Consider the following 8,915-nt stretch of genomic DNA (forward strand, 5'->3'; position numbering starts at 1 on the left):
TGCATGTGTAATTCACGAAACCAAATGAAGTTCACTTCTTTAAAAAATGAAAAAATAATGAAAAAAAATATATGTTTACTAATTTCATGCAGTTCACTTACAGAACACAAAAAAAATGTTTTTGTCTGCAGGCCTCTTCTGCGTCCATGTTTTATGCATGCTTTCTCATTTGAGAGTACTCAACATTCCTGAGGTGTACATCATGAAGAGATACACCCGTAATGCAAGATCAGATGCAATGTTTGACAGAAAAGACTACGAACAAACAGCACCAGATGGAACCTCGCTTTTTTGCCGTAGAAAATTGCTGACAGAAACAGCAATGAACCTTGCAAACAGAGCAACAAGGTCAGACGCTGGGTGCCACAGAGCGTTGTCTGGTATGAGGTCACTGATAGAGGAAGTTGACGTGCTCAACGAAGAAGAAGAAGAAGCAGCAAAACTAAAGCAAGCAGAGAAATACCAACATGACAATAAAGGCGAGCAAGAAGAAAAAACTGAACACATTGGAACTGGTGCTATCAAAAAAGAAACAATTCTTCCACCTCCTGTTTCAAACACAAGAGGAAGAAAGAAAGGGGGAGACGCAAACCAGAAAAAGGTGGCATCCAAGGAGAAAAATGATGACAAAAACAGTAAGCCACAGCTTGAGCTAGACAGTGATGGTCACCCACTAGGAGTAAGAATGTGCAGAACATGTAATGAAGTCAGCGGCCACAATTCCAGGACATGTGAAAAAAGACATGAACAAGAAAAACGAGGACATGGGGATGCACAACAAAACAGAAATTCCACTCACAACACTAAGAAATGGACGAAACCGAGACGTTGTAGCATCTGCAAGAAGAGGAAGAGACACAATTCAAGAACCTGCCCCAAAAGAAAAAGAAAAAGATCAGAAAATGAGGAAGACAAAGAAGGTGAGATCAAATAAGAATATGATGACACAACTGAAGAAGAAATGGCTTATGAAGAAGAAGATGGAGAAGAGGAGGAAGAAGAAGAAAGTGAAGAGGACGAAGAACGTGAAGAAACTGAAGAAACAGTGGCTTATGAAGGTACTGATGATGAAGATGATGAAGAGGAAGAAGAGAGTGAAGAGACTGAAGAGAGTGAAGAGGACGAAGAACATGAAGAAACAATATCGACAAGACCACCACGAGGAAATGCTTCAACCAGCGCGCGGGGATCAAAGAAGGATGCAGTTCTCAGCACTGGAAAACGAAAACCACCAACAACCAGCACGCGGGGAGCAAAGAAGGATGCAGTTCTCACCACTGGAAAACGAAAGTAGCCAACAACCAGCGCGCGGGGAGCAAAGAAGGATGTAGTCCACATCGCTGAAAAACAAAAGCAGCCATCAACCAGCGCGGGGGGAGCAAAGAAGGATGCAGTTCACAGCGCTCAAAAACGAAACCAGCCATCAACCAGCGCGCGGGGAGCAAAGAAGGATGCAGTTCATAGCGCTGAAAAACGAAACCAGCCATCAACCATCACGCGAGGGGCTACAACCACAAAGGTGCAGAGACAAGAACCAGCAACACCGCCATGGAAAACAAAACAAAGTGCAACATTAGACACACTCCAGTCACCACGCAGAAGCAGCAGGCTAACGACCAAATAGATGAACAAACAATAAATTTATCGTATGCATAGCAATTTGCTTAAATCTATGACTTATGTATCCGTTTAAATTTTGTGTAAACCATGTAGCGTGTCTAATGCTGTTAGCTCGTTTCAGTCTTGAGTAAAACATTGACACATTTTGATTCAAAAACCATTTAAAAAATGCTGTTAGCTAGTTGCAGTCCTACAAGTAGTACATATAAAAAGCACTTCAGTATGCAGTATGGAACTTGCAAAAATGCAGTACGCTTTGAACTATCATGCAGTACTGTAGACTAACTACATGTAGTACACACCATGCAAATTGGGAAAAAATGTGGAAACATGTAATGCTCAGCTGACATATAAGCAGTTCACATATTCTAACCATGCAAACACAAATTTACCGTTGAATAATAATTGAAGCGGTTCAGATCACAAAAGTGCTTATTACAAAACACGCAGAAGATGAAAAGCGTTCAACACGCAGAAGTACTTATTACAAATTAACCTCATAACCTTAGCCAATCACGTCAAACGTGATTCTAACAGTACGATCCTCGAGTTCAAAGAAGTTGAGGACAACAACTTGCTCAGACTTCAGGCCGCTATCAATGACAAATTCCTTCCACCCTTTGTGCAGACACAGACGCCCGTCAACGCTTACACTGTACTTGACTGGTTTAAGGTATCCATTACCGAGAACAACTTCAATAATTCCTTTCTTCTTGAGCCGCACATACCTAACAACTCGCTGAGGAATTTTCTGTAAAAAACAATAAAACTGTTTGAGAACGAAACTAGCAGTACAATTCTCATGTTTTGAATAGAGATAGATGAAGTGCACAACAGTCCAACAAGTAGTACATATAAAACGTTTTCAATATGCAGTATGGAACTTACAAAAATGCAGTTCACATATTCTAACCTGTAAACTAAAACATAAGCTACATCCACATGAGGAAAAAAACAAGAAAATAAGAACACATTGCAGTACACTTCAAAAAACACAAAGAAAAAAGTGCGTTCCTAAAATACTACAAGTTCAGGATACAATGGAATTATACAAAAAAAACACTAAGAAAAAAACATATCTAACGAAACATACCATCTTGTAGTGAGTCTCCACATCTGTTGGCGTAAGCTGATGGACAAAAGGACTCGTGCAGCCAAGGCCACGGCGAAGCAGCGCAGAATAGAACACAGATACATTGATCTGGCCCATATCCAATCCTTCTGTGAATACTGTACGATATGCAAGCTGCTCGGCTCGCCCAGTTCGGCACAATACCTTCCCACCATGACGAGCACGACGGGCCTGCGAGCAAGCTAAACAATTGCAGTACGTCGGCACACCACAACCATGGCCACAGCAGAAGAGATACGCACAGGGGCCTGGAGCCATCGCAACAAAAACCTAGAGAAAGGAGAGAACTTGCGGCTAGAGGAGAAAAATGAAATGCAAACGAAGGGTATAAGTTAGCCTTCATTTATACAAGAGGAATGCAAAAAGGTCAAAACTGAAAATTAAAGAGAAATTAATGGAAATTATGTTCCCAAGAATAAAGGACAATCAATGAAAGCTTATGTTACCAAAGAAAGAGGAACGGAAAAAGAAGGTGTACTTTGACTTCAGAAATTCCCACGAACAAAACCACAGATCATTAAAAAATAATACTCTGAAAAATTATAATCCACGGACCATTTTATGTGTGCAGTTCTCCAAATTCGTACCAGGTAGTTCACTATATGTGTGCATGAAGTGCAGTACGTGCTTTTTGGCACAAAGAAGGATGCACGCAGTGCAAGATGTGTACACCTACAGCACAGAACTATGACGAATGCAGTGCACACCCGTACACTAAGAAAAAAGGATATGAAAGATGAAAAACAATAAAGAAAAATGATACCAATGCAGTGCACAAAAATGTAGCCGAGACAAATGTGCAGTACGGTATGCGTGCACATGCAGTACTAAAAATAAATGAATGCAGTGCACGCATGATTTACTAAAAAAAATTGACCACCCACCCAGGTGCTACAGGCCCCAGCCAGTCTCGTAATAGGTCTGCACCCACAGAAGGGGAGTCGTTCTGAGCCACAGTGCATGGGGCCGGTTGCAAATGGGCCCACAGGTCATAGTGCATATAGCTACGAGCGCCGTGTATAAGCACCCAGATAAGTATACGAAGGAGTTCGACCAGTATGCCTCGCCAACGCTTATAAACAGGTCGGGTGCGCCTTCCACTAGCGATGTGGGACTAAACATTAGGACGCACACACAGCGAAACGGGAACAAAAAGCCGTGCGCACAGGCCGACTTGGACCCAAGTATGTATATAAACTAGCCGAACAAAGGCCCAACAAAACCGACCAAGAAAAAACAATAAGTTGGAAAAATAAGTGTGCCCCCCCCCCCGTAAAACAAGATGCGGTACGGATCTGTAGAAGTATGCAGTTCATTCCCGTGCACAATGCAGACCACCACCGAAGCATATAGCAAGAGACACGCAAAAAATGATGAAGTACACACATGTATACAGTGTTGCAGTTCTGTTTTGTACGCGACGCAATGCTTGATTGTAAGCAATGCAGTTATGTTGCCGCCCAGTATACATCTATAAAACATGACAAAATGGCCGTTCGAATAGAAAAAGGTTATGTTTAAAAAAATGTGCTGACCAAAAAAAACCCACATTAAAAAAAACCCACGTTCGCATACATACACCCGATGGGAGCAGTTCCATCGCCACAAGCCCACGATCACAGATGCAAAACCAACCCACGATCGGCACAACCGCATCATCAGCGCGATCGTGCAGTTCATCCGACGAGGCCATCCCACACCGCGCCCTCCCCTTAAATTCAGACCCCTGCCAAAGGACTTCTCATCCACATCCACAACAAAACACAAGTATCCATTGCGCTCCCACCACCGGCGATGACGTTCACCGACGAGTACAAGGGCGACAACGCCGTGGAGGCGCACGGCAACACCAAGTTGCACGTCATCCACACCAACGACAAGAAGCAGATGGCGATCACCCTTGCGCAGTACGAGCGCCACCTCAGCCTCCAGCGCCACAAGATCGTCGGCATTGATCTCGAGTACGACAATGACCCTGAAGCGACGCAGAAACCCGCCCTCTGCCAGCTCTCCGTCGGCAAGAATCACCCGGTGCTGCTCTTCCAAATGAGCGACAGTGAAAGGTGCACCGTCTTCGACAACTTCCTCGCCGACCCCAGGTACACCTTTGCAGGCTTCTCCATCGATGGCGACAAAACCAGGCTGGAGCGCGTCAAACTAGAGGTCACCAACTTCGTCGACATCCAGAAGGAGTGGAGGGTGCCCGATGCAACCAAGCCGTTGGACTCCCTCGGAGACGTCTCCGGCGCGCTCATCGACGACTACTACAGCAACATGAAGAAGAAGATCACCGACGCCGAGCACCAACGCTGGGCCATCCTGCCTCTGTCCAGGAGGCACATCGAGTACGCGGCAAAGGACGCCTACGCAGCGTACGAGATATGGAACCGCATCACCCTCACCCAGGATGGCCTTCGCCGTGCAAAGCTGGAGAAGGAGGAGCCACCCAAGAAGCGCGCCAGGAGCAGCTGGGGATGGGGAGAGCCCGACTGGTGAAGAAGAAGATGGTGTCGGCCAGAAGCCAAGAATGTTAGCGTTCTTTTAGAATTATCATCAAATTTGCTTTGTGTTGTTTGCTTATGTATCGTTAGTTTGCTTGTTGCTGAACCTAGTTTGCTTGCCATGCACAATCGCCTGTAATGATGAACTCTGATTATGTTAGTTTGCTTGCCATGCACAATCGTTAGTTTGCTTTCTGTTGAACTTAGCCTGCTGGTGATGAAATTGTCGTACAGAATGCAAACAGGACGCATGCAGTGCAAGTTGAGCACGAATGCTGTACACTGAATTTGTCGAATGAAGTCTTCACATACCCAACAAAGCAGTGCACAAACATAAATTTCAAGAAAGGAATACATAAGAGCAAAAACACAAATAGAAAAACACAAAACACGTAAAATAATTCAATACAGTCCGGAAGTACACAAAAGTACAGCACAAAACCATAATGAGTGAAGTACATGTATGATTTACAAAGCAGTGCATCCCATACATTGGGAAAAAAAGATTAACTGATAGCAAAAAGACGGAAACAAAGAAAAAAAGACAACTGTACATGCAGTACGCAATGCGTATACAATGCAGTACAGAACCCTGATCAATGCAGTACACGCTCGAACATTGAAAAAAACACACGGAGGGCAGAAATATTAAAAGTAAAAAAAATTGACCACCCAGGTTGCACCGGCCCCAGCCAGTCTCGTAATAGGTCTACGCCCACAGAAGGCGAGTCGTTCTGAGTCACAGTGCATGGGGCCGGTTGCACATGGGCCCACAGGTCATAGAACATATAGCAGCGAGCGCCGTGTATAAGCGCCCAGATAAGTATACAGAGGAGTTCGACCGGTATGCCTCGCCAGCGCTTATAAACAACTAGGGCGCGCCTTCGGCGGGCGAGGTGGGACTAAATATTAGGACGCACACACAGCGCACAGGGAATCAGCCGTGTGCTCACAGGCCGACCTGGGCCCAATTACATCTTCACTACCAGAACACAGGGCCAACAAAGCCCACTAAGAAAAAACAAATACGTTCAAAAATAAAACATTAAAAAGAAAAATGACAAACATTTTTTAAATGAATAAACAACAAACAAAATAAAATGTGCGTCAGCACTGTAAGAATATTAATAAATAAAACGCAGGAAGCCCAAATGTCAACGTACAGATGCAGTCAGCGCCGTACAACAACGCAGTTCTCCAAGCGGAAGCACATTTTTTTTCTTCTGAATTGCAGTTATCTTCGCTCTGCAATGCAGTATGGCTGAAATAAGAATGCAGCCCTGTTACTTAAACAAAACACTCCGACAACCCCTAGCCACATTACCCTCCATCCTGACAAACGCTGTATTACCACAAAGATCAAGAAAATAAAAAAAGAACACCATCAAGAGAAGAAAAAAAGTACACCTGTGTGAATCAAACTGTAGTACACTACTTGGACCTGAGCAGTTCGTTTCTGATAGAAAAAGAAGTGCACTGACTTGGAGAATTGACAGAAAACACAATCATAACATTTTCTGACAGTTGCGTCAATACATAGATATAATCACGAAAAAAGAGGCGACGACATTCCGGATTTCCAACGCACTAGCAAGAGCCTCCTCATAGCAGAACCTCTCGGCAGTTGCCACATAAACTTAAAACAGAGCCCCACCACGCTACCGCCCCGCTACACCTCTCCCACGTCCTGTCAAGCAGAGCAGAGGAGAAAACACAACTGCTTCGTCCCCCCCAAAAAACCCAATTGCATCTTCTTCTCCGCTCTTCCTTTCACTAACCTCTCTCTCTACAACAAACACCAGAGAACACACGAGAATCATGGCGGATGCACCTCTCTGCAACCAGGGCCGCAAGTACACCAGGGAGCTCCACGACGTCCACCTCCACGTCAATCACAAGCTCCACATCCTTTGCACAAGCAAGGGCAAAGACGTGGACAAGATGCTGTCCACGTTCAGGAGGAAGCTCGGCGGAATGCCCGTCAAACTAGTCGGCGTTGATGTCGAGTACACATACTACGAGAAGCCACAGTGTGCAGCGGTACTACAGCTATGCGTAGAAAAAGAATGCCTTGTCTACCACATATCTGCAGCTAAAGACAGGTAAGAATAACTATTGCTTGCCAATATTGATTTTAAATTTTCTTCACTGCAATTGCCATAATATTTAACCTTTGGTTCTCATTATTGAAAAAGCATGGCATATGAATTTATTGACAGTTTTGATCTGGCTCCATGTATGTCACTCATGTGTTCAATTCTTGAATTATATTATCTAGCAATACACGCAATTTAATTATAGTTTCTTCACTGCAACATTACCATACAGAACATGTATGGAATTAGGTTCAGGAATACAAGCATACACAAAACATGCATTGTTTATGCAATCTATTATCAGATTTAATAGTTATGCTGAACAAAGTTTTAGCAACTGCTCAATGCAACAGATTCAGATATCCATATTGCAGTTCAGTTTCAGAAAAACACAAAAAAATTTGCTAGTTCTAAAGAAATAGAATATATTCACTCTATACAAATATATTGTAGGCCAATGGAACTAGACAAATTCCTGATGAATGATGAGTACACCTTCGTCGGATTCGCTATTGAAGGAGAGAAAAACAAGCTGAAGGTATCTGGTTTGGAGATCAACTCCAACAACCACATTGATATTCAGGTGGAATGGAGAGACCCATACAATAAAAAGAAGTTTGACTCTTTGGCTGATGTTGCTGGCAGGATGATAGACATTCACTACAATGATATGAAGAAAAAAATTAACCGCAACGAGGACCATACTCTCTGGGGATTTTGCCCACTGCCAAACAAGCTTATCAAGTATGCAGTAATAGATGCATTCGCAACATATGAGTCATGGAGAATCATCTATGATGTCATAATGGGACTGGACAGGGCAAAAAGAGACAAAGAAGAAAAGAAGAAGAACAACAAGGCTGTAATCCAATACAGCAACTAGAAAAAATCAGAGCTGTGTTTAGTCTCACTTTACTTTAAGCGTTGTGGTGTTCTTTGTTTCATGTATGCAAGAATATTTCTTTTATAAAAAACAATGTAAGTTTGCTTGTGATCAATTGCTTTCGCAGAAATTAGTTTGCATTAGAACAAGTATATACACAACTTTGAAAAAATTAACGAGTGACACCAAAACATAGTATACACATAAAAAACATAACAGTCCACAAACATCAATACAGTTCACAGAACCAACATAAGGCAGTTCAACAAGTGTATACGTGAAGTGCAGTACATGCATAAACGAAGAACGACAAGGGCCCAAACACACACACTTGCAACACGAAGTGCAGTACTCAACGTTGGGGAAAGCAGTACAAATGACAAGGGCCCCAACACATAAATGAAGGACGCAGTGCGGACATTCTGTTTTTTCCATCAAAGGGGACGCGCGCAAAACCACCACCCCCCCAAACCCTAAGATAGACAGGGGGGCGACGGGGTATGACGGACTCGCCTACGCATGCGGCGCCGTGGTAAGCCGCGTCGCCGCCTGCTCCGGCTCGTTCCAGGCTCGGCCTCGCAGGGGGATGTGGAGGGGGGGTCACGACCCCCCCTCCCCACCCCCTGCTCGGCCTCGCGCTAACGCACGCAGTGCGCTTGGTTGACAGGCGCAGTGCGGACATT

This window comes from Triticum dicoccoides, chromosome 6B (genome assembly GCF_002162155.2).
Source record: "Triticum dicoccoides isolate Atlit2015 ecotype Zavitan chromosome 6B, WEW_v2.0, whole genome shotgun sequence".
NCBI classification, from domain to species: domain Eukaryota; kingdom Viridiplantae; phylum Streptophyta; class Magnoliopsida; order Poales; family Poaceae; genus Triticum; species Triticum dicoccoides.